Below are 27,288 nucleotides of genomic sequence, written 5' to 3'. Positions count from 1 at the left end.
TATTCTGCACTTGCTCAGCCTATAGTTGAACTGCTCCTTACTACTGTCCAGGGTGCCTGTATATGGGCTTCATGAGCCATGGCATTAAGGGGTAGGCTGGGTCCCCAAGGATAACAGGTATTTCAACATCCCCAATGGTTATTTTCTGGTCTGGGAAGTAAGTTTCTTCCTGTTCAAACAGACCAGAGTTCCTGAAGATGCAAGTGTCATGCACCTTTCCCGGCCATCCCATGTTGATGTTGGTGAAATGTCCCTTGTGATCCACCAGTGCTTGCCACACCATTGAAAAGTACCCCTTGCGGTTTACGTATTGGCTGCCAAGGTGATCCGGTCCCAAGATGCGGATATGCATTCTGTCTAGCGCCCTACCACAGTTAGGGAATCCCATTGCAGCAAAGCCATCCACTATGACCTGCACATTTCCCAGAGTCACTACCCTTGATAGCAGCAATTCAGTGATTTCCTTTGGCTACTTGAATCACAGCAGCCCCCACAGTAGGTTTACCCACTCCAAATTGATTCCCGACTGACCGGTAGCTGTCTGGCGTTGCAAGCTTCCAAAGGGCTATCACCACTTGTTTCTCAACTGTGAGGGCTGCTTTCATCTTGGTATTCTTGCGTCTCAGGGCAGGGGAAAGGAAGTCACAAAGTTCCATGAAAGTGCCCTTATGCATGCGAAAGTTTTGCAGCCACTGGAAATCATCCCAGACCTGCGGTCCCACCAGTCTGTGCTTGTTTCCTGGGCCCAGAATCGGCATTCCAGGGCAGGAACTTGCCCCATTACACCATGATGTTCAAATTGCCAGGGCCCGTGCTTTGAGAGAAGTCTATGTCCATGTCCTCATCACTATTGTGATCGAGCTGTCGTCGCCGCCTCACCTGTTTTTGCAGGTTCTGCATATACTGCAGGATAACGTGCGAGGTGTTTACAATGTTCACAGCAGCAGCGGTGAGCTGAGCAGGCTCCATGCTTGCTGTGGTATGGCATCTGCAGGAGAGCAGAGTTGCAGCGGAAGTGGTGGAGGACAAATGTTATCACCACGCACATTTCCCAAGGAAGAACACACGTGCCCATGACAGACAATATGGAAAATTCGCTATCGAGGCAATAGCAGCAGAGCAGAGTTGCAGCGGAAGCGGTGTATGATAATGGTTTGCAGGCCTACTGCACCGTCTGCTGCCAGCAGTACCCAGGACACAACAGCGGTGGTGTCAGTGAGCTGAACTGAGTGGGCTGCACACTTTCCGTGGTATGGCGCCTGCACAGAAAAAGGCGCGAAATGATTGTCTGCCGTTGTTTTCACGGAGGGAGGGGAGACTGACGACATGTACCCAAAACCACCCATGACCATGTTTTTTCCCCATCAGGCATTGGGAGCTTAACCCAAAATTCCAGTGGGAGGCAGAGACTGCAGGAACTGTGGGATAGCTACCCACAGTGCACTGTTCCGTAAGTCAATGCTAGCCACGGTAGTGAGAATGCATTCCGCCGACTTAATGCACTTAGTGTGGACATATGCAATTGACTCTCTCAAATTGATTTCTAAAAATCGACTTCTATAAAATGGACCTAGTTTTATAGTGTAGACATACCCTTAGAGTGTAGCATGGAAGGAAATGTGTAAAGAAGTCATGCAGTCTGTGTCGGGCTTGTAATTGAATTAGTATAGCTTACTCCTGTTAGTCATCATGCACCAGCTACATAAGAACTCAGCAAGAGCCAGCTTGTGTCTTCTTGACACAACGGCTGCGTGGGTCCTTCCCCACTAGGTGCTGTGTTGTGTTTTCAGAATACAGCCTGATACCGCTTCAGCGGAATCTGAGCGTGTTGTGAGAGTTGTCTTGTTCCAAGGCAAAATGTGACTCAGAGTCATTATTAGTTCTCTGTTCCGTTCCTGGGGATGTGCCACTGCATGCCACCCCTGTGTGTAAAGTCTCAGTCTCACTCTGAATAATGAAAACACAAATTGTGCCTGACTTCTTCCACTTTGAAAGGGTTTCAAGACAATTTGAAGTAATCGACTGGTGACACTGAATAGCTTCACTTCTGACATTTGTTCAAGGAATAGAAAAGAATGAGGTGGGAGTAAAGAGTTGTGATTTCCTCCTTTATTCAGGAAAGCACTTAAGCACATGCCTAACTGAAATCTGAAAGACCATGGTTTTTCAATGTGTCATTTGAAGCTAACACTTTGGACTTGAGTCCCTGCTATTTAGGCCTTTGAGTGAAATGCATTCATGTAAGTAATGGTGGTTATAAAAGTGTGTGGAGTGAAAAATTATTTAATAAAGAAAAAGGTGAATAAAAGTGTATTCTGTCTGCTTTACAAGTAGGGGAGAGGGGTTCACAAAATGCTGCTTTCTATTGGTGCTATATCTGCCCTGTGAAAGGATATGGCGAGATACTGAAGGCGGTCAGTACTGTAGTGTCTTTCTTAGGAACAGTTGAGTACGAGCATGGTCTGACAATATTTTCATACATCAAAATTGAATAGAAGAGGTTGCTTAGTTTAATTATGTATGGAACGCCAAATAAATAAATAAAATAAACTAGAAGATCCAAATCACTGTAGTTAAATGCCTGCTATTCTCAGGGTATGGCTACACTTGAGATTTGCAGTGCTGGTGGAGGCTTTCCAGTGCTGCAATTAGTAACTGTCCACACCTGCAGGGCACATCCAGCGCTGCAACTCCCTGGCTGCAGCACTGGCCGTACACCTGGGTCTGCTTGGGGTGTAAGGATTGCAGCGCTGGTGATGCAGCGCTGCTCGTTAGGTGTGGCCACACACCAGCGCTGTTATTGGCCTCCAGGGTATTAGGAGATATCCCAGAATGCTTTTAACTAAATTACTCCCTTTGTTTTGTTATGCTGCCTCTCTTTGTTTTGTTGTGAACTCGGAGCTCCGGGAGCTGCTTATCTAAAAAACAAACACAGCTCCTGTTTGCCGTGATCAATCTGTAACTGACTGAACAATCAAATGAGATAAACCCACTACCTTGCTGTGAATGAGGCAGGCAGGGGGATGAGTGTTTGCTTGATGAGAGAAACAGCGGGGGCAGGGGTGAGAAAGGGAGTCCATTGGAGCAGCTGCTTATCTGGTCTTCAGGCTATTTGCAGTTAAGAGTAAGGGGTCGGGAAAAAAATCTGATTTTGCAAGGCAGGGAGCTGATACACAGTGTCGGCTCCAAAAATCCACTCTCTCTCTCTCTCTCCCCCGGTCCCTGTCACACTGCACCCCATCCCCCTCTTTTGAAAAGCACGTTGCTGCCACTTGAACGCTGGGATAGCTGCCCATAATGCATCACTCCCAACAGCGCTGCAAATGCTGCAAATGTGGCCACACTGCAGCGCTGGTAGCTGTGAGTGTGGCCACACACCAGCGTTTTCCCTACACAGCTGTACGACCAGCGCTGTAACTCCCAGCGCTGCAAGTCTCAAGTGTAGCCATACCCTCAGTATGTTATTTTGTGGGCGTTAATTTGTATATTTTCTGCTGACTCACAAAATCTTTTGTTGCTAAAGATCTCCATCTCCAGCTGATATGAAAGAATGTGTACGTTTAAGATTGGTGACCCAATACTTTGGCAGCACCAAGCTACCCCGTGTGATATCTGAGCAACCTGGAGTCTTGACTACCCTGTGGAGAATTCCCCATCATTGCTAATACTGATTTAGCTCCACTGGCATCAGCTGCATTGAGAGCCCTATTGCAGGTCTTAAAATAGTCTGATAATGTCAAGGGAGGATGAGGACTCATTGGTGCTAGAGCTGCCTTGTCTAAACATTATCAGTAATCTTCCCAAACCAATGAAGGTTAGGAACAGGAGGCTCAGCTAAGCTCAGTACAAGCATACACAATTGTGGGTGCTTATTAGAACAAAAGCGAAGCTCTGAACTCTTGACATTCATCCATTTCCCTCATCACTTCTGCTTTTGTGGAGTACTAGCAAAGGTAGTAGCAGAGAAAATACAAAAGGCCATTGAACCCTAGTATAACATCAGAGCAGGCTCCAGGATGTTTCTAGGCAACCAAGTGCTGGTATAGCCTGGTAAACTGGTAAATTCCTTTAACTGTACCTGCAAAGCTAGTTTTCTCCTTTCTGAACGCATGTACCTCTCTCTCCGCTGGCCACCATATGTGGAGTACTGCGTATTAGGTTCACATGTGAGAACAGAGAAGGACACAGTGCCCCTGCAGCCTGTTGCTCCCAGCAAATTAAGATAATCAGTCACATAAGGACAGTTACAAGTTCTATTCTCATACTCTATAAAGCCTGCCAGCTTGAGGGCAAGGCCACATTGTGTTTCAGAGTCTCTGAGCGCCTGCTGTGTTCTGAGCTACCCCTCACCTGCTATACACACTTCCTCTGAGTTGGTGTGTCCTGGTCTCTGAGCTTGGAGCGCTTGGGTGGGTGTTTGAAGGCCAGAAGAGGGGGTTCAGAAAAGATTTTTCAGGATAGGATCCCTGCTGAGTATGAGTTGTGGTTGATTGGTACCCCATATGGACTCCAGTGTGGGGTGGTAAGTGACAACTAGGGGTGTGTGGTCAGAGGGGTATTGTATTGTATTCGGTATTGAAGCAGGTTCTCTCGGGGTATTTGGGTGGCCCTTATGTGATGTGATCTACTTCTCTGGAAAAGCCAGTTTTGAGTGTGTTAAGGTGTATGTCCCAGACTTTCTCCTCAAAACATATTCTTGTGATATCTGAATGTCTGGCTGTAGATAACAGATTTCCTTGTGTTTGGGGTAGTTACTGGATCTATGAAGATAGTTGTGGTGATCCCTGGGTTTCTTGTATATAGATGTTGTAAGGTTCTTCCATTGTGGAAGCTGATCATGGTGTCCAGGAAATTGATGCTGGTGTAGGAGTGTTGCAGAGAGAGTTTAATGGATGGATTGTGGTTGTTGAAGTTGTGGTGGAAATCTATGAGGAAGTTTAAGTTGTCTATCTAGAGCAGGGTGGAGAACCTCTGACCTGTTGCTTCATTTCTTCTGACCCATGGCAAGTCTCCATGCCACGGGCTGAAAGTCCCAAACCTTGGCACCCTCCCCACCCCCGTGGGACTGGAGCCACGAGCACTAGCTCGCCAGCATGTGCCTGTAGCCCCTAGGCAGAGGAGCGATCAGGGAAGCTCCGGGTCCTGCTCTTACCCCCAGCACTGGCTCTGCAGCTCCCGTTGGCCAGGAATCGCGGTCAGTGAGAGCTACAGGTGGGACATCCACGGGCATGGGCAGTGTGCACCATGCAGAGCTGCTTGGACTCTCCACCTAGGGGCGGGACATGCCGGCCGCTTCCAGGAGCAGAGCAGCGCAGAGCTAGGGCGGGCAGGCAGGGAGTCTGCCTTAGCCCTGCTGCGCTGCTGACCAGGAGCTGTCTGAAGTAAGTACCACCCAGCCAGAGCCCAAACCCCATCCTGCACCCCTGCCCCATGTTGGAACCCCCTTCCGCACCCTAACTCCCTCCCAGACCCCAACCTCCTGTCCCAGCCCTGAGCCCCCTCCCACACTCAAACTCCCTACCCAGACCCCACACCACAAACCTCCGCCACGGGTCCCAACCCCCTGTCCCATCCCAGACCCCACCCCACTGCCCACACCCCCAGTTGGAGCCACTCCCCCTCCCGCACTCCAACCCCCTTGGCTTCAGCCTGGAGCCCCATCCTGCACCCCAAACCTCTCATCCCCAGCCTCACCCCAGAGCCCGCACCCCCAGCTGAAGCCCTCAACTCCTCCACCCCAATCTCGTGCCCCAGCCCAGAGCCCGCTCCTGCACGCTGAGCCCCTTATTTCTGGCCTCACCTCAGAGCCTAGGGGAAGCCCCGAGCATCTGTCCCCACCCCCACCTCCACAGTGCTGTGTGTGGCCCCTGACTGATTTTTTTCTGTGGGTCAATGGTCCCGGATAGAAAAAAGGTTCCCCCTCCCCCCAATCTAGAGGATGAAAGTCTTAAAGTATCTCGGGTATATCATTGATTTTTGTGGTGCATTTGTCCAAAAATTCTTTTTCAAGATGGCACGAAGAGGTTGGCACAGTGGGGAGCCATTCTAGTATCCCTGGCTGTTCCCATGGTTTGGACAAAATGTTTGTTGTTGAATGTAAAATTGTTATGAGTGAGGATGAAATGGGTGTATTTGGGGTGGATATCTGAGGGCTGACTTGTAAATATTTATGCTGTCATTGTGAGAGATGTTGGTGTATAGGGAGATGACATCAGTGGTGGAAAGGATGGTGTTCTGAGGGAGGTTGTTAATGTTGCAGAGTTTGTGGAGGAAATCAGTTGTGTCCTAGAGGAAACAGCCCCTTTGTGGGGTGAGTAGTTTAAAGTGGGTTTCTATGAGTCTTGATATTCCTTCAGTAAGAGTGCCATGAACAGATATGATGGGTGTGCTTGGGTTCCCTTGCTTGTGTATCTTGGGAAAGTCCCTGGGGTGGGTTCATGGGGGATAAGGTTGTAGAATTTCTCTTGGATTTGTTTGGTGAAGGATTTGATGATATCCTTAAATTCCTGGGTAAATTGTGGTATGGGATCTTCTACTGTGCCGTCTCTGAGAGAGTCTGAAAAAAACAAGGGCCTATTTATTCCATTCAGGCATCAAAATTTGAAAGCACAATACTGCACCCACAATTCATTCAGCTCTTTTCTGGCAATTTACTGTGGGTACAAAATTGTGGGAGTCATTCACTGTGACTCTAAAACTATGCCTGCAAAAACATAAGGAGGGGGATCAGTTTGAAAATTATATTCTAGTTTATCTCCTGGTTTGTTGTAACACACTGGGCCTGGGTAGGAACCATTCCCAAGGGGCTTTTGAGTCATGTTTCTACTATGAGTACACAGTTGGTAATCCTCCAGGAGCAGGTTGCTGCTGCTCCTGCTCTCGGCTACAAGGTGGTGGGCAGGGCCAATCCAAAAGACCATCCTGGGACAGAGTGAGTGGGAATAGGCCTGCTGAATAGTTCCTTAGTAGACAAATCAAGTGAGTCTGTTATCTATCAAAGATGCCAGAACACAGTAGCAGGCCATAGGTCCACTTCACCAGACACTGCAGGGCGAAAAGGAGGGGGGTGGAATTTTTTCAGAGAAAAAAGGAGTAGAGAAGGGTGGCATCAACTAGCTCAGATATTCTCCCAGATGCATGACTCATTACTTTAGAAGTTAACCCATCTGTCCTGGTGAAATATAGGGGCAATAATTGGCATGATGAACAGTTCAATCCCAAGTAATGTTAATGGGAGCATCAAGGCTACTTTTCTATATCTCAGTCTAGATAAGTCACCCTTTTGTGGCCACAAGAAGCCACAACCTCAGAAATGCTGGTTTGGTTGGCAGTGAAATGTCATTTCCATAATTACTCCTTTTGGAATCAATAATTCATGGCAGCAGCCTGCAGTCTATGGCTTGCAGTAGAGCTGTTTGACACATGCATAAGGAAATCCCAAAGCTGAATGAGACTTGCCTTTTATGGGGTTTTATTCCAAATCTGAAACTCAGGCTGGGTTTACCTAAAGATTTGCCCAGGCCTTCAGCCCTATCTTCAAACCTGGAATGGTTTATGGTTTCTGATATAACACGTACATTGGTGTGGTCTCTCATTCCTACCCAAAAATAAGCAAAAGAGGATACACTTGGCTTGCATTTTCTATTTGAATCTGAATCTTTGAAGCAAATCTCAAAGGGCACTTAGCCCATGTGAACCAAATTCTGAGGGAGAAATAATAATTAATAATAAATATTTGCACAAATCCCTGAGTGGAGAAGTAGGACACTTTGCCCAGGGAACTGCGGACCTTGTGAACCAAAACCTCTGAGATCTATGCAATTCCACTCTACCAAGAGGTATGTGTTTAAAGAACAAAAGAGGATTCTAAGCAGAGAATATGTGTAGGTAGTACTGTTCTTACCTACCGGGTTGTAAGGTATTGTTCAATACAATTAAAATAAGTCTGGGTAAAATTCTAGCCCCACTGAAATGAAAGGCAAAACTCTTATTATCTTCATTGAGTGAGAATTTCTCCCAAGATTCCAATGGGAAATGGATCTTATCTCTGACTAAACCTTATTTCTAAAATACAAACTCTGATTATAAAATAGTGGGCTAGACACTGAGTCTAGCTAGGCAAAAGTCTGTCTGCAAAGGTATTGCAACAGCTCTAAGCAGCTGTAGTCTTATTTGTACTTGGAGAGGAGAAGGACAATGACTGGGAAGGGGGAATAGCCAGGGCAGATGGGGATACCCTGATTCATCAATCCCCTCGTTGTATCCAGATAATCAACTCAAGGTGCTAACCCCCAGCAAAAATCCCATAGGTGATGGAAGTAGCACTGCTGGCCCTCTGCCGGTAGCTATACCACCTGGAATGAAGGGGACTTCGTTATTGCAAGGTGTCATTTACACGTCCCTATGCCAGCACTAGTGAATCTGGCCCATTATTTTTAGACAGCTTTTTGTTTCCCATAGATAGGTTTCTTTTTGTTTCTTTCAGATGAACAGCCTGCGCTTCCTGCCTTACACAGTATTAGTTCTACCAGAATTTCAGGAAGTGAATCTATTATCAGTCTTTACAGATGTTTCTTCAACTTGCCCCTCTATGAAGCTAATCTGTTTCCTTTAAAGATGCAGTGCCCCTTTCCGCTGCTGCTTACAGTGATTCAGAAGCTTCCCAAGTTGTGGCTGCAACTTGCCTCAGCAGCATCTTTCTAAAATTAGGAATGAACATGTGTATGTATCTTTGTCACCTCAGGAAAAGCGTGGTTTCCTCAGTAATAAATGTGTTTCTATTGAAAAGTAAGTATATTTTCATTAAAACCCCCACAAAAATCAAGCCAAGCCCAGAAGTACCCCTTTTTAATACAATCCTAGTATGCAAGGATGAAATACAGGCCTATGAACCATGTACATTCCATTTAAGTTCTGTTTTGAAGGCTTAAGAAGAATTTCTATAGACTTTGTTCTGGTCCTCTGCACAGTGATGAATTTCACCTTGAGAGATTTTTTTTGAGAGATCATCAAAAGATCCTCTATCATTTATCTTGCTAGATGAAACATCCCCTTGTGAAAATGTTGGACTAATACGCTAATAATACCTAGCTATTCTAGAGCATTTTTCATCATTAAATATCAAAGCATTTTACAAAAATGATAAGTATTGTTGTATCATTGTTGCCATTTTATAGAGAGGGAAACTGAGGCACAGAACAATGAAGTGACTTATACAAGATCTCCCAGCAGGACAGTGGCAGAGATTGGAATAGAATCAAAGGGGCTGTCCATAAATGATATAACACATTCTTTTTTACTTTTTTTCAAGACCCACCCACTCCTTGTAATCCTGAAACAAACACCCTGTCATGCAAAATTAAAGACCCAGCCACCCTCAATGAATTATGTTATTTATGGAGAGCTCCATAGTCCCTGAGTCCCAGTCCAGTGTACTGTCCAAGTAGGCCACCCTACCTCTTCCCTAGGGATGTTTGATTAGAAACGCATGCTGTTCTCAAAAACTGCCAATGTGGTGTTTATCTCAAAGCCAACTAATGAGTTAGATAGCAATATTCATCCAATTTTTGCAGTATGTTCTGACCCTGGTGCCAAAACTCCTTGATATAACCTATTGTTCTAGGGGAATTTTTTAAAATAGGTTTCCCACTTTGCCCTCCTGTGGAAAACTGACCGAGTTCATTTTTTTAATGTCTTTTAGCAAAGGTCAGTGGAAGCCCTTTCATATTTATATATATATATATATAATGTTTAGATAACAAAAGGATACATTAATCTTGTTACATTTCAAATTGGGTAATCTATCAATAGTGGTCATCCCCATTGACATGTGTGCCAATACGTTAATAGTGTTGATGTTGGTGGGTATACAATAAAGCATTAACAGCAGGTACTGTAGCTCTCAATACAAAATGCTTCATGAATGCAGATTTGACAGACAGCTAAACAAATTGTTTTCATCTAATCTCCTGGTTCACAGACCTGGGATTAAAGCATGAAGAAACCAATGATACAAATGAAGAAACTTTAATATATAGTATTGAAAAATTAATCACAATGTGTCTAGTTCATAATGACTTTGTATGATGAGCTTCGCTTTCCATTCCCATCAGAACGATTGGTCTTGTTTTAAATTGGATGATTTAACTATTAATTTAAGGCTTAATGACCAGTATGTATTTCTCTAGTTTCTTACCATATATAACACAGTGATTTCTGCCTAAATATTAACTCCGGGACAGAAGAGAAATTAGGTAATCAGAAGAGCATTCACTGATTTAGCTTTGCTGCTGCCATTCTGTCTGAGGGTTAACAGCAGAGTGCAGTTTTCTAGAGAGACAAGGATGCCAGTCTTTCTGTATGGCCAGATCGTCCTTCCATTTAAGTCAATAGCAAAACTCCCAGAATGAAATTCAGTGCTGTGCAAACAACCGGTAAAGGCCTACGTGCCATTGAAGTCCCTTGTGGGCCCTCTGCACAGGAGCAAATTTAACCTACAGTGACTTCAGTAAGGATCAAGAATAAAATAAACAGAGAGGCTGATCCTGCATTTCTTGCACTAAACTGTAAGTGGAAAAGAATAATACCTGTATTAATAATGATCAGGATTAAAATGTCTCATGATGCCTCAAAAATATCTATGTTGACTTGTGCCAGGGTTACAGGGCTGCTTGCACCACTGCCCCTTCTCCAGTCTCTGAGCGCACCCCTCAGGTGTCAGGCCTTGTGCCTTTATGTGCCTGGGGTCGAATTTTGCAATTCTCCAACACTAAGATCTGCATACAACAACCCATATATGCCAACCGTTTTTGACCATGCAGGTCTGACTGGATCCCTGCATTTCTTCCCTTCAGGAGCAGGTGACCAGGGCTATACTTTGACAAGCAGCCACCTTAAAACAAGTAGGTTTTATTTAGCAAATAGAACAAAGCATTAGAGAAAACGATTTTAAAACAACAAACAGCCTACACGTATATCTAGACTCATCAAATGTTTCTTTCATTACGCACTAAGGCTATGTCTACACTACAGACCGTATAGCGGCAGAGCTGTATTGCTGCAGCTGCAGCATTGTAAGGTCTCCCGTGTAGCCACTCTATGCCGACACGAGAGAGATCGCCCATTGGCATAATTAAACCACCCCCTATGAGCAGCGGTAGCTATGTCAGAGAGAGAGCATCTCCCACTGACGTAGCACTGTCCATACTGGCGCTTTTGTCAGTGAAATTTATGTCGGTCGGGAGGGGGGGGTGACATAGCCTAGGTGGGTTAAAATTGAGTAGGAGACAGTGTTGCCTAGTAGATAGCTCTGGATTGAGACTCAGGAGACCTGGGTTCTGCCATTGGTCAGCTGGGCCATTTACTTCCCTGTGCCTCAGTTTACCCATATGCAAAATGGAGGTAATTATACTGGCCACCTTTGTAAAGCCCTTTGAGATCTATGGATGAAAGCTAGTGGTGGTGGCAGTATTATAAGTGTAGTGTATTTTTAGGCGATTTTTAGAATATATCTTTTATGGCCAGTATTTATTCCTAAAGGGTTCTCCTATTGCTGTTCTTGTATATCAATAATAATAGGTGATATTTGTAACAATACCTTTGCGTTTTTAGGAGTTAGACCAAAATAACCAAAAGGGTTGCATTAATTCTCTATCCCACATATTAATAGGAATAAATACTAATATTTCAAAAGAAAATTCATGTTGCTTAAGTCAGAGAGAGAGTCAGAATTTTCCAGTGCTGAACATCAATGTAGTTCTGAAGAAACATTTGTACTTAGTAACAAAAATAAATAAATAAATAAAACAGCCAGCAAGGAAAGTCATAACACCCACCATTCATCAGAGTTTCAATTCACTTTTGAATTGACAAAATTTGAAAACACTATGTTGGCAACTCAAAAACACTGCAGACATAGTCATAGATCTGGCAAACCTTCTTAGATTTATAGGCCAACAGTTTACATGAGGCCTGCTCTTGCTCAGGATCAGGCCCAGTGTAAATTGTACACCTTTGATCAAGCCTACAGAATTGCCCAATTAAATGTAGGTGCATGCAGAATAGGGTAAAAGACCCAATGACTTCAGTTTGTCCTCATGGTTAACAAAATTAGATTCTCTCAACCCCCTTCCCACCATTAGAGACCACTGCAACCAAACAGAGCACAACTAACTTCACTGGGTCATTAGGTTGGCACAAGGGGCTGCCCACGTAAATCTAGTTGTAGTATTGGGGCCTTTTATGTCGACGTTCTGAACCAGTGCATAGAAGGATCCACATGTTAACATACCTCACTCATGAACATATTATTTGCAAAAGTGCCGTGTCTTTTATTTTATTTTATTAATGGGCGACAGGGGATGGATCACTTGATGATTACCTGTTCGGGTCATTCCCTCTGGGGAAATTGGCATTGGCCACTGTTGGAAGACAGGATACTGGGCTAGATGGACCTTTGGTCTGACCCAGTATGGCCATTCTTATGTTCTTATATGTAAAAATTAGTGTGTTTTTAAAAGTAAAATATGGAACCATGAATAAAACCACATCATTAGTTAAGATGATCACAGTTGACTAATCGCTAATGAGTAAACATTCTAGTTCCAGACAACAAGGCTCTCTGTTATAGTATTCTTCATGTGAGGAGCTCTATAATCCTACAGCTGTTACTATTGCTGGAACCTCCTCAGCCATTAGTCTGTTTGCAGTCCTCTGCCTCATGATCCTATGTATGTTTTGGTGGTGGTTCACTTTGGGAAGGGGAGAGATGCAGCTTCCCAAAGAGACCTGGACTCTGTAGGAGTAGGATCTAGACCTGGGTGGGCCTGAGATATTGGACTTCAAATCATGACCATTTTCTGTGCAGAAAAACTATTTTAAGTCATTTTAGAGGTTTTTCTTTTGCCCTCTAAGCCCTATATGGTTAGGTTCCTCAGTTACCATAAACCCACCTTTACAGAAGTAGGGATTTTAAACATTTTATTGAGACTATTATTAGAATTCTGTAAAACATTCCTAAAGTAGATTTTCTGTAACACATAGAGAACACATGATGACGCAGTGCGGTATAAAGATTTTATTGGAACTCATTTGAGATTAACTGTGTAATGTCAGATGCACGCTACTAAACCCTTTGTACCACAAAACCATTATCACGTATTCTATATACCATACAGAATATATGCATATTGAAGATTTTTATAACAAATGCTCTGTTTCATAAAATAGAAAAAAGATAGAATGAAATGGGAAAAAACTTCGTACGTTGTCCTGTCATAAAGTGTTCTTGTAGCAGACATGCCAAAAACAAAGTTGTGTGAATCAAAGAAGATAAGAAATAATTTTAGATTAATTCTCTTGATACACTTCCCTGTTGTCAGCCTACTGGCAGTCTAAATTAAGTATCCATTTCACAATTAAATTAAAAAAAAAAAAAGCAGTCTGTGCATTTTTTTTATTTTTGTACTCTAAGGCAGTGTTTCCCAAACTTGGGCACCGCTCATGTAGGGAAAGCCCCTGTCGGGCCAGGCCGGTTTGTTTACCTGCCACGTCTGCAGGTTCAGCCGATCGCGGCTCCCACTGGCCGCGGTTCGCTGCTCCAGGCCAATGGGAACTGCTGGAAGCAGCGGCCAGTATGTCCCTCAGCCCACGCCACTTCCAGCAGTTCCCATTGGCCTGGAGCAGTGAACCGTGGCCAGTGGGAGCCGCGATCGGCCGGACCTGGGGACGTGTCAGGTAAACAAACCGGCCCAGCCTGACAAGGGCTTTCCCTAAACAAGTGGTGTCCCAAGTTTGGGAAACACTGCTCTAAGGCAATCAAGAACCTGTATGCCTGAAATCAATTTTATAATAACTAAAAAGTCACTGCAACGTTTATAGGATCTGTTACAGCTTACAATAAAATGCAGTGGCATTTGTGAAGTTCCAATTAAAATGGAACTTTTGGGTATTGGTGGTTCCTGTCCTTAGAGACTACAAAATTAAACATTTAGAGCTGCACTTCTCTAATTGTAGCAGTCACGGGGGTTAGACCATCCAATCAATACCTGTTGGCCCTAAATATTTGTATACCCCTGCCCTCTATAGGGTTGATCCTGCGCTCATTTAAGTCAACAGCAAAACTCCCTTTGTCTTTAGTGGTGGAAGTGTTGTGATGCTGTGTATAAGAAAGGTGACCATTTATGTCACTGTTGTTTACTGTTACACAATTTCCATACATTTTCTACAAAGTATGTCATGTAAGGTATCAATAGAAAAGTTATTAATTGCTAAGTATGATGATCTTGTTTATATACATGTCATGTTTGTAGCTGGAGTTATGAATCATAGAATTGGAGGGGACCTCGAGAGGTCATCTAGTCCCGTCCACTGCACTCATGGCAGGACTAATTATCTAGACCATTCCTGACAGGTGTTCATCGAACCTGCTCTTAAAAATCTCCAATGATGGAGATTCCACATCCTCGCTACACAATTTATTCCAGTGCTTAATCATCCTGACAGGAAGTTTTTCCTAATGTTCAACCTAAACCTCCCTTGCTGCAATTTAAGCCCATTGCTTCTTGTCCTATCCTCAGATATTAAGAAATACCATTTTTCTTCCTCCTCCTTGTAACAACCTTTTACATACTTGAAAACTGTTATCACATTCCCCCTCAGTCTTCTCTTTTCCAGACTAAGCAAACCCAATTTTTCCAATCCTCCCTCATAGGTCATATTTTCTAGACCTTTAATCATTTTTGTTGCTCTTCTCTGGACTCTCTCCAATTTGTCCACATCCTTCCTGAAGTGTGTCACCCAGAACTGGACACAATATTCAAGTTGAGGCCTAATGAGAGCAGAGTACAGTGGAAGAATCACTTCTCGTGTCTTGCTTACAACACTCCTGCTAATACATCCCAGAATGATGTTTGCTTTTTTTGCAACAGCATTACACTGTTGACTCATATTTAGCTTGTGATCCACTAAGTCCCCCAGATCCCTTTCTGCAGTACTCCTTCCTAGGCGGCCATTTCCCATTTTGTATGTGTGCAACTGATTTTTCCTTCCCAAATGGAGAACTTTGCATTTGTCCTTATTGAATTTCATCCTATTTACTTCAGACCATTTCTCCAGTTTGTCGTGATCATTTTGAATTTTAATCCTATCCTCCAAAGCACTTGCAACCCATCTCTGTATTTGTATTTGTAACCCCTCCCTGGCTATGTATTTGTATCTTAAACATGTGGTGTTGTCCTGGGTGACACCCCCCAGATAGATTTACATTAGGGCTAGAGATATGTATTGAAGCCCCATTAAGGACACTCCACTTTCACAATAAGCCATTGAAGAATCTCATCCCACCCAGTAGGCCTTTCCTGTGGATGCCTCAGACAGCGAGGAGCCAGTAGCCCCCCCTGTGATTCAGCAAAACATATAGGGGCATGTGATATGCTCATGTGACCCTGGACTCCACCTTGGGCCAGTGGTCTTTGGGACAGTGAATTTCCATGCACATGGCAAAGAATATAAAAAGACACCTGAGACATCTCCATTTCCTACTCCAACTTCTCTGGACTGTGGATTTACAATTAAAAGGAGCATCTTGAACTATGGACTGAGGGATCTTCCAATATTTTGGAAGTTACCAGAGAGACTTTTGCAAGCCAGCAGTCCATTCCATCACTGCTACAAACCCTATATAAGGACTTTGCAATCATTTGTATGTATATGATCTATTAGCCATGTATAACTGTTCTTTTATTAATAAATCTTTAGTTAGTTTACTAAGGATTGGCTGACAGCATGATATTTGGGTAAGATCTGAGGTTCATACTGACCTGGGGATAAGCGTCTGATCCTTTGAGATTAGTAAGAACCTCAAATATGGTGAAATGGGTTTTCAATAACCTCCCACTATATCAGACTTGATTGTCTGGATGGGAGCCAATGGCTGGAATGCTTAAAGGAGACTGTTTGGCTTCTGGTTAACCAGTGTGGTTCTGCAGAAGCTCTTTTTTGTTACTGGCTTGGTGAATCTAGTTCTAGAATAAACTACTAGCTTTGGGGATTGTCCGCACAATTTCTTGCCATCTGCCCTGAGTGTGGTATTCTCAGTGTGGTCCATCCCAGGTACCAGGTTACAGGTTTATTCTTAAACTTTTAGTTTTACAGCAACATTAAACTGCTGCAAAAACAGCTCTGAGATCAAATGACTGCAGCACCCCTCCTCCTCTCCTGCACAGTAATCATTGCTTTTCAGAGTCTTCTCATGCACAGTCACTTAGAAAATCTAGTTATATAAAGATTATGCAATATGCACAATAGAAGATATATCAAATATACAGTGTCGTGGCTTTCACTGAGAAGCACGCTAATTAAATGACAGTTAAAATTATTGTGCACTGTTGTAGCCACACTGTTGATTGTTTTCCTCATTAGATTTGCAAATTCACATCCCGTACCTCATATATTTTTAGAATGGACCTGGGCAATAAAAAAATGAGATTTTTTTTTGTTATTGTCAATGAAAATTCTCAGGATACAGCACTGGTATCCTGCAGTAGTTCACAGAACATTTTTCAAATAACTAAAACAATAGTTCTCAAGATGTCACAAAACTATGGGTGAAATCCTGACTTCAGTGGGAGTTTTGCCATTGATTTAAGTGGGGCCAGGAATTCATCTTACACCACTCTGGGCTTTTTCATATTCTCTGAAGGCCATGCCACCCTAGCCTACCTTATTAGCCAGATTGATATTTTTATTTATATAGAGTAGCACTTTATTTCACAAGTGGTCCTATTGACTTCAATGGCACGATACATGAAGTAAGGTACAGTGTGAGTAAGTGTATCAGAATCTGTCCCTATGCAGGTATTTACATTGATTTAATTGAACCCCTAAGTGCCAGTCTTACAAAACACTCATGCAAACAGCTAGTAAATGGAAGGCAGCAAACAAGGGAGTCTGAGAAGAAGTGTGTAGGAGGGAGAAAAAATAAAATCAGCATGATCTGGAAAGGCCACATTGCCAATGCCAACATTGCTCCTGGCTCCCCCACCTGCATCCAGACAGAGAACACGACCATGGATGCTTCTACCTGGGTCCTGCTGAGGATTTGCAGAGACTGGCCTGCATTTTCCCCTCATAGAAAGCCAGGCTGGGAAGACCATCCAGTGTGAGAGGTGTCTACTGGTAGAATCTCTCAGGAAGCAAGTGGGAGAGCTACAGGAGGTGGCCTAGGCTGAGGAGCATCCATGCATAGAAGGAGTTCATTGAAAACATGCATCTGGAGACCTCCAAATTTGAGGAAGAAATCCAGCTGGAGAGGAGTGCAATAGCCCCCCCAATGGAGGAGAAAGCTGCTCCTTCACAGGGAAGCTGTTCCACCCCTGCTCCCAGAATGCACCATATAAAACAGGTGTGCTGCCCTGGCAACGAGGGATGAGGAATCTTCCCCCAAAGGGGGAGGAGAAGAAGCCATGTACCCCCAAGCCTGGGTGGATTGCAGCCACCACTCCTAAGAGGAAACAAAGGGTTGTGGTGGTCAGTGACTGCCTTCTAAGGAGGATGGAGGCAACCATCCGCAGGCCTGACCTGGCATCCTGGGAGGTGTGCTGCCTGCCGGGGCCTGTATCCAAGACATGACTGAGGGGTTATCAAAGATCATCTGGCTCTCTGACGACTATCTCATGCCACTCATCCTTGTGTGCACTAATGATGTCACCAGGAGGGCTTTGGCGTCCTTGACCATGGGATCGTGTTTTGAGAAGGACTGCTGGGCAGTGATGGGGTCCACCTATCAAGGAAGGGAAAGAGTATCTTTGGATACAGGCTGGCTAACCTAGTGAGGCAGACTTTAAACTAGGTTCAATGGGGGCAGGAGACACAAGCCCACAGATAAGTCCAAATAGTGGACACCTGGGTGAAGGGTCGGAATCGGGGGGTGGAGGAGGCGGGGAACATGGGCAAGCACCGCAGGGACAAAGGGGAAATGAAGGATTACAGAGGGGAAATCTAATAGATACCTAAGATGTCTGTATACTAATACAAGAAGTATGGGGAATAAACAGGAAGAACTAGAAATACTAGTGAATAATCACAATTATGACATAATTGGCATCACAGAAACTTGGTGAGATAATTCACATGACTGGAATATTGGTATAGAAGGTACAGTTTGTTCAGGAAGGACAGCCGGGGGGAAAAGGGAGGAGGTGTTGCACTATATATCTGAGATGTAAACACTTGTACTGAGGTTGAGGAAGATGTAGGAGGCAGACCTGTTGAAAGTCTCTGTTTAAGGATAAAAGGGTTTAAAAGCAAGGATGATGTCATGGTAAATGTCTACTATAGACCACCTAAGTAGGAAGAAGAGATGGGTGAGGCTTTTTTTAAACAACTAACAAAATCATCCAAAACACAGGACTTGGAGGTGGTGCCATCTCTGTAATGAGTATCTACACTGAAGAACTACATTGGTGCAGCTATTCTGCCATATCATTTCAAGTGTAGACATACCCTGACTCTGGGAACTGAGGCTTTAAGAAAAACAGTAAATATTGTAAGAATTGTGTTAAAATTTTGTGTGTTGTCAACAAATTAGATATATAAGTAGATCCCATTGACTTACTTGGGATTGTTCTCATGCAAAAAAATGAAGCACATGTGTATTTGCAGTTCCATGGCACAAGTGGGGTGCTACAATGTATTCTATAATGTGTGTTATGATTTTTAAAAACAATTTTCCCAATCCTGGAGAGTCTCATTTAGTCAATGAAAGTTTTCCATGCAAAACAGTGACAGGATTGGTCCCATTATTTTTAAAATGTCTGGTACATACTACTTATGACAGCACACTTTGCAGCATCTTTAGATGTGTGGGGTTTTATGAAACCGGTTACATTTTTTGTGTTCACAATTGTTGTTGCATGGAGACTGTTTCTAAAAGGTTTCTAAATGAACTGTCATTTCTGTGAAGTACAGAGAGTTTAGTGTGAATAATGGAACGTTGTTATACTTTTCATTTACTTGGTTTAGACAACAGATGACGTGTCCCTTTATAGGTTAAGTAGGACATCTTGTCTTGGAAAAGCAGAAAATGCAGTGAAGTTTTTGAAATGCTAGTTCAAGTTACAAGGGCACGAGAACAACCACTGGATTTTTTTGCATCTGTCTAGCAGGTCAAGGCATCTGTTTTTTGATGGAAGTAAGTTTCTCTTGTAAACAAGTTACATTTGAAAACCACATGTTTATAAAATAAAGGGAGATGCTTTGTACATGCCACACAGATCACTCATCATACCAAGTTGTTTGAAAAATGGCTAAAAACATGGTCCTCTGAAGGGAGCTATTTGCAGTAAGGTTGATAAAGTACCACAGATTGGTGATACATGGAGTAATTCTTCTAGTGAGACTATAAAGAAGAGCTTCTGATTAAAAGAAGGAAAGAATCCATAATGTAACCTTTTGCAGAAAGCCTGCGTGTTTAGTTTATCTACATAAATCAAATATATATAAATCTTTATATTTTGGAATTGACAATGATTTTTTAGGTCCCCAGAATACTTCAATAATAAAAAGGGAAAATGGGGGCTTTAATGAAGATCCTAGTTTTCCTGCTTATCTTCTTTTAAAAGAAATAGCTTTCTGAATTTTTTTTTTAAATTAAGTCTTGTGAAATGAATAGTTACTCATTATCCTTATTTTATAGCTGGTGCTACAACGTGGCTTTCCTTCTGTTCATGTGTTACAAAGACCATTCAGTTACAACATGAACAAAACAGTAATACAAGCAGCAGAAGTCTACAGTGAATTGTATAACACTATGGGCCAAATTACGGCCCTGAGGCTACAACTACACTTGAAGCTAGGGGTGTGATTCCCAGCTCACACAGACATACTTGTGCTAACTCTCATTGAACTAGCGTGCTCAAAGCAGTAGTGAGTGCCTGGCTGCCCGAGTGCATACCCATGGGCTCCTAGTGAATTTATGCTCAGGGCAGCGAGCCTGTGCTGCTGCTCCTGTGTTACCACAGCTACACTACGATTTTCAGTGTGCTAGCTCAACGACAGCTTGCATGAGTGTGAATACACAAACCCCTAGTTCTGAGTGTAGACATACCCAGACACTGGTGCACAGTGGGCAGCCGTGGTGCATGTGTGGGCAGTATAGTGTTCAGGTGGTGGACAAAGGAGGCACTGTGGGCTTGATCCTGTTTCCAGTCAAGTCAATGGATCAAAAGTTAACATTATAGAGCAGGATCAATCCCTTTGCGTAAGGTCTAATGCCTCCATGAGGAGTGCCTTCCAAAGCAGTGATTGCTGAACCTGTACTAAAAATGGAGTAAGCACTCAGCACTCTGTCCCTCGGGCTCTCCAATCATTATCTGGTACGCGAGAGGGCCAGGCTGTAGGCATGTAGCTGCATAGTGCTGCCAGCAACGCTGGTAGGACCCTATCCTTGCATTCTCTAGATCAGAAGGCCTGTGAAAAGCCTTTAAGCTCTTGCTCGTGCCCTCTGCACTGGGATTAACTTCACCCCAGGAGCACGAGTGGCTTCGTTGTGGCTGTGTCTTGCACTGGTGTGCTGAATTGGGAGAGGCTTCCAGCGCCCTCTCCTTCCCCATTTCTAAACAAGTAGAGGGCTGAGACCACCAAGCCTTGACCCCATTGGAATGATGTCAGGCAATATTTAATTTTTTTTCCAGTAAGCATTTTTCTAACAGCCTTCTAACTTTTTAACATGCTGTTCACATACTATATAGATAGTAATCTCTCTGTCTGAAGAGGCCTTTAAGTGTTTTTCAGACAAACATATGTATACTGCTTCCTTCTCTTTCCCCAGTGAGCCTCTCTGTATTTTGACATTTCTTGGCTCCAGTGTACGCTGGGTGATTTATTCTTGCATTTTGTTTTGTCCATGTTTGTTCAATGACTTTTGCCACCCTTACAAACACCATGATTATTCTCTTGCACTTGTTGCATACTATTAATGACTGGTCCCTCCTTTTTCTGTTTGCAGTAAAACTAATGTAAGCAAAATATTAGATTAACAAGAGAATTGCTGCCCCTACGCTAAAATTCATATATACTAGTATAACATTTATTGTAAAGCTGCATTAGATTTGGTATAATGTGGTTCCTAGGCAAAGAAACATTATTAAGGTTATCGGAGGTCAGAACTGGATGTTTAATTAAATTCCTTTTTCAAATCCATCAATCACATTATAAATAATGAGCTTACACTTAATACCTGCAAAGTGCCTTTTATTTAATGATGAATTAAAATTAAAGATGTAGAAAATATCTGTACAGATATTTGAAATGCTTGAAATGTTAGCAGACTTAAAAGTCCAAACTGGGCCTTTAAAAAAAATAAAATTGCACTAAATCAGAATAATTTTCATTTAAAAATGAACCCATATCTAAAAGAAATGGTTACTAGGTAGCTTGCAGGCAGATTCCTGTTTCCTTGAAATTACCTGCAAATGGGAAACTTCAGGTGCATAAAAATTGGCAAAACTAAAATATTTCTCAAAAATATCCACAATTTCACATAAAACTAAATATTACAATGTTTCTTTTACAGTTTTCTAGTACAGAAATGTTTACTGCCTCACTTTAACTATTGGCAGTTAAACCTGGAAATAGCCCTGTCAAGTACTCTTTCAAACAACAGTCCACAAGACTACCAGTTTTGCAAACTCCCGTCTGCTGCTGTGCAAGCCCCAGGCTCTCTAAAAGAGAGAATCCTAGGAAAAGGTGTGGGAGTCTGGGAGTGAAGTGGGGTTTTCTCCAGTATGAAGTGGTATAAAAAGTTGGACCACCACCAGTTTCGGAAAAAACCTGATATACTATTTATGGGAGACTCTCGCTAATCCTCACTTTGTTAAAGCACCTGCTTAGTCATTTGCACACAGGAAAGGTCTATCTCTTTGCACTTCTCAAGAAAGATTTAATAATAGAGGCACTGCTTTAGAGAGGTTCCATACTTCTAAGGGTATGGCCACACTTGGAGCTGGTAGTGTAAATTCCAGCTGGAGCAGACATATCTGTTTAGGTGCGCTTGAGCTAGTGTGTTAAAAATAGAGCGTAGCTGTGACAGCGCCAGCAGTGGCAGGAGCTAGCTTCCCCAAGTACGTGCTTAGTGGCTTGGTCAGGATTGTACTCAGACAATTAGCACCTCCCACCCCACATGGTGCTGTGGCTACACCCTACTTTTAGTGTGCTAGCTCAATCAGAGCTAGATGAGTATGTCTCCTCCACCACTTTAGGGCAGACTAATGCACCATGTAGACTAGCCCTTAGTCCACTTGAAAGTGTACTAAGCTAAACCACCAGAAGCCTCTTGTAGAGTATGTCCACGCTGCATTTTAAAGCCTTTGGCAGCAAGTCTCAGAGCCAGGGTCTACAGACACGGGCTCACGCTATGGTGTTAAGAACAGCTATTTAGAAGCTCAGGCTGTTCTTAACATCATAGTGCGAGCCCAAAACTGTAGACCTAGGCTCTGAGACTTGCTGCACACATTTTAAAATGTAGCGTAGACACATACCTTTAGTGCCAATGTGCAGTAAAAGTGTCCACGGGGGGAGTTAGTGCAGCATAGTTAGTGTGCTCTAAATTCACGCCCTAGCTTTCTGCGCACTAACTTCCTTAAGTAGACAAGCCCTAAGACATCACCATTCTACAAAATATACTGTAGCCTTTTTACTACTTTCTATTATGAAGAAAAATAGAGGGTGTGACAAAGTCAGACCTGATAGTTCTGGAAGAGTAGTTGAAGACAGGTATATCAGTCTTAGAATGGTTAAAGATTAAAGCCCTTTTTCCTATGAATTGAAAAAGGTTACCTTAGGTTAATTATGGACACCTGAATCTAATTAAGGGCAGTCTGTGACCTTTAAAAACCTCTTCCAGGGAGATAGAAAATAGAAGGAATGAGAAGCATGCTGCAGAAAGGTTGTGTGCAGTGAGGGGAAAAAGGCTTCTCCTAGGTAAAGAGCTGTTTTTCCTGTAAGAGGAAATCTTGTGTTTATTTCTGTCTGGGGAGCAGGCTTTAGTTCCCAGCATAGCTGGGCCCAAAATGGGTTAGAGAGGGTGGCTGGCAACAGTATAAGAGGAGGCAGTACTCCAGGGGGGGTTAGGCAATGCAAGTTTTTTGTTTAAAGCAGCCCTAAGGTATACCCTGTGAAATATTGTAAGTAAACCACCATGAAATATTTATACCAGGCCCCCTCAATGCCAGAGGAAGAAAAGCTGAGCCCTGAGGTGATGAAAGAGGCATGTTGTCACAGGAAACAATGTTCTTTCCCAGGTAATCGCTCTGGGGGAGTTCCTGAATTTCCTTTATATTCTCTCCCAATCAACAGCGGGCTGACCCCTCTCAGACCATCCAGTCCCACAACCTTCTCCCCCCAGCTAGCATCGTTGGAAGGAAGCAATAGTGTTGATCACAATCTGGCACACACAGAAAAACATCACAGCTAACCAGGGGCAAATAAATTAAAGCACCTGTTTGCCAAAGCCTTGTGTATTTACTGAGTCTTTACTGAGGCAAAACTCCCATGGAAATCAATGAAAGCTTTGCCTCAGAAGAGACTTCAGAATTAGAACACCAGAAAATACGAATTTGTTTAGCTAGTTCCTCATCAGTGGCCTGTAAATGTTAATTATTAAATCATCTATTTTCTGGTAGGTTATCACTCCCCTGTACTTTTTGTTTTTTTTTGCTCTTGTAAATAGCATTCCAGTGGCTCCAACTAGAGAATATTTTTATGATTTCCCAACATCAACATCATGCACTCATCTCTTCTAGGAATATGATCTGGTTACATGAATGAAGACATTCTACCGCAAGCAGAAACAAGGAAGTCTTCACAGAAGTAAAGAGATAAGTGAAAATTGAATAAAAGGCAAATTACAGTACCTATGTGATGGGGTATTCGCTTACTGAAACTTGGTCCAAGACATTTTCTCCACCATTGGGATTATTTTTTAAAAAGCTATCTAGAACTGGAGAAGTCTCAGAGGATTTGGGAGAAGAGAAGACCAAACATAATATAGTACTGATTTTCAAAATCTAAAATCAAAGTGTTCTGAGCAATTATCTGGAAAATCTAATTTTAAATTCTGAGTAAATTAATAGAATGAATATTAGACAAACTCTGAAGCCCCATAATAAACTGCAACAGGAGATATAAGGAGCAAGTCAGGCCAAACAAACTTCACTGCATTTTTAAAGGAAATAAATACAGATTTAGACAAAGTGTAAAATATAGTTAAAATCAATTCATATTGGCTTGGATAGAAAACAGATTGAAGAATTGTAAAAATGAAGGATCCTGGGCAGCCATGTGTCAAGTCTGAGGGAGCTGATTCAGGAAATTTGTTTTTTTGTTTGTTTTTTTATGAAAGGGGAAAAAAGAGGTAAGTTAAAGTCTCAGATGATACTTAAAACCCATCCATATATCCTATTGCTGACTCAGCTGTAAGAGCATCATTTAAATGCTTTTATTCCAGTGGTGCCCATTCCGTCTCCAAGATCCCATGTTCAGAGAGGGAACTAAGGAACAGAGACACTAAGGTCCACGTCACGAATTTAGCATTTAATAATTTAGCCAATCCCCTATTTTTAGACACATTTTTACCACACCAGGAAGCCATTTGCACCGACATTCAGGCTAATTTAGTTTAGGCTCTCGACTCGAGGTCACTAGTATAGGCTTCGAGTATGGCTAGTGTTATCAGGTAGGCTCTGTGATGGCTAGTGATCGATCCAGCTCGGGAGCTATGCCACAGCACAAATGCCAAGCGCTCTGGGGGCCCCCCAGCTTGGAGGACTCTGATTGGCCACACAGGAAATGGCTTGAAGCTTGAATTCAGTTTCATCATCTGACAGCAGCTCCGGCGCATTCAGTGATTGCTCCAGCAGACAGCAAGCAGCACCCAGCAGCAGCAGCTCCAGCACAGAGCCAGAGAGTGCAGCATCTCAGAAGATCTTCCCAGGAAGGACTGACACTGGTGGTCTGGAGACCTGCTGTGTGGGCGCGATCTGGCCACAGCGATGAGAATGCTCAGAGAGAGACAAGCTGCAAAGCAGTGAGAGGAAAGCCAAGGAGCTGAGAGAAGGAGAGAGCCAACTCAGAGTGCTGCACGGCGGCCAGAGCAGAGCTGAGACAGATGCCCAGAAACTCCGATGATGCCGACGCCAGCCAGAGCCCAGCCCCAGACATGCCGCTGCATGCCCTTCCCAGTGCCACTGTATGTGGGATTGGCACCCCTGCCCCCACTGGAGGACCTGTCCTCTCTGGATGGAAGATGGTGAGGGGGGAGGGACGGGGATGTTCCATGGGGCAGGGAGGAGAGGGAGGATCTGAGGCTGACCGCGCTCAGCCCCCCAGCCTTCCTCTTCCCCACCCTCCCCGAGAACCCTCCCAACCCCCCACCTTACCCCTACCCTAAACAGGGAGAAGATTTAAAAGTTAAGTGCTTAAAATTAAAAACATTTATTTTTTAAAAGCAGCTAAGACAGAGAGAGTTTAGAATTTTTACAGAAATTTAACAGAAACTACATGAGGAGAGAAGTAGAGATACATCAGAGAAGGAAAACAGGAGAACTTCATCTAAGAGAGAGACAGAAACTCTCCTGGAGGTAATCTCAGCAGGAGGTGCAGGAGTGGAGAGGCAGAGCGTTTGGTGTAGTGTGCTGATGCTGCACTCATTGCCATGGCAGCTCATAAGCCCTTGTAGTATGGCCTGCCTTGTGGTGGCTTCAGGCAGCTCTGAGTGTGGCCTGTGGCAGTGGTCTCTCCTCCTTCTCCTCTCTCTCTCCTCTCTACTCTCTCATCTCTTAGTACTCTCTACTCAGTTGCCTAATTAACTTAGCCTTTTTAGTAATCTTTAGCCAGCACTTGCAGCCCACAATCTGCTGCAGACAGCAGACAGGCAGCACACACACCAGCATGCAGTGGCAACACAGGAGTACAGGGTCAGAGTTTAGTGTTTCAGGAGTGGCCTGCAGGCAGAGTTTTCAGCAGCAGATTCACTTCTATGAATCCAAGAGTGCCTGCTTACTTCACTTGCCTTCTTGTCTTCTTGAATTCTTCTTTCTTCTGTGCTACCTTCATTCTTGCTTCCCAATTCTTCTTTCTCTGCAGCCTCAGACCCTGAGCCCAATCTTGTTTCAGAGTGAACTCGAACTTTTCGTTGCTGTGTGTTCAAGAGACAGCATGAGAGCATGTTTTGTTGTTTAAACTTGTTAAAAAAATGTTCTTTGTTAAAAAAAAATCATTGTAAAATTCATCCACATTTTGACATCACACACGACCTGATGATGATATCCCCTCACCACTATAAAAGAAAAAGAAGAAGATGTAAGAAAAAGCAAGGGAGAAGATAAGAGGGGAGAAGATGAGAGCAGGCAGAGGGATGAGCCAGGAGAGAGAGAGGGAGCACCAACACAGCAGGCACAGGGACACAGGCTCACCAGAGGGCAGACAGGAGGAGGAGCAGGAGCAGGGCAGGGGGAGGGCAGGAGGGAGCACAACGCTGAGCGCTGGAGAGAGCGCAGGGACACGCTGCAGCGGACAGGGGCCACTGCACTGCCCTGCCTCTGCAGTGCCCTGCGCCCGCCCCGCCCCACTCAAATCCCCCCCTCGCCCCAACCCACCCCTCAAGGAAATCAGGGAGGAATCAGGTCACCCAGCCACAGGAACCACTTCACTGCACCAAAAAACAAAAAAAAACAAACAAAACCAATCAAATTTCACTAAAAAGTCCTTGTTGTACATTTTTGTTGTTGTTTTTTGTAGTTTTTTTTTGTTTTTTGTTTTTTTTTTTATGGTTTTTGTTGGTGTGGGTGGTTGGTGGGGGGTGGTTGGGGGGGTGGTAGGGTATGAGGTAGCAGGGTGGTGCAGGGGGGGGGGAGGGTGCAGATCAGCAGCATGTCACACACACACAGCATAGTCAGTAGTAGTTAGCTGGTATGGGGGTAGGGTGGAGGGGTGTTGGGGTTGTGTGGGTGGTTGGGGGTTGGGGGGGGGGGGGTTGGGGGGGGGTGGGGATTACAGATGGCGCGCATGTGTCATGCCATGCCGCAGAGCCAGGCAGAGGATCGCAGCTCCCCCGCACTCCCCCGCCACACCCCCACCAAGCCCACACAGAGGAAAGGAAAAAAACAAGGATGGCAGAAAAACTTGAAACAAAGCACTCTGGAGTCTCTGGTGGGAGGATGAGGAGGATGTCAAACCTTGGAGCACACTTCTACCAGCACACACACACACCCACCACACACCCACAAACCCAGT

At 43.8% G+C, this 27,288-nt stretch overlaps 1 long non-coding RNA gene across 2 annotated transcripts in view; it reads right to left on the bottom strand.

Moving 5' to 3' along the window:
• LOC120372391 overlaps positions 1 to 27,288 on the bottom strand; it is a 138,904-nt gene that overhangs the window by 7,004 nt on the left and 104,612 nt on the right. The window contains exon 4 of one of the 2 annotated variants that reach the window (XR_005584936.1): positions 8,617 to 8,699. The exons of the other annotated variant lie outside the window; for it this stretch is intronic. This is a non-coding gene — a long non-coding RNA (uncharacterized LOC120372391). Of the gene's footprint in view, positions 1 to 8,616; positions 8,700 to 27,288 lie in introns of those variants that run through there. 2 annotated transcript variants of the gene reach the window in all.

Source organism: Mauremys reevesii, linkage group 9 (genome assembly GCF_016161935.1).
Source record: "Mauremys reevesii isolate NIE-2019 linkage group 9, ASM1616193v1, whole genome shotgun sequence".
Classification (NCBI taxonomy): domain Eukaryota; kingdom Metazoa; phylum Chordata; order Testudines; family Geoemydidae; genus Mauremys; species Mauremys reevesii.
The sequence above is the reverse complement of the archived record's forward strand: the minus strand, read 5'-3'. Positions and strand labels throughout refer to the sequence as shown.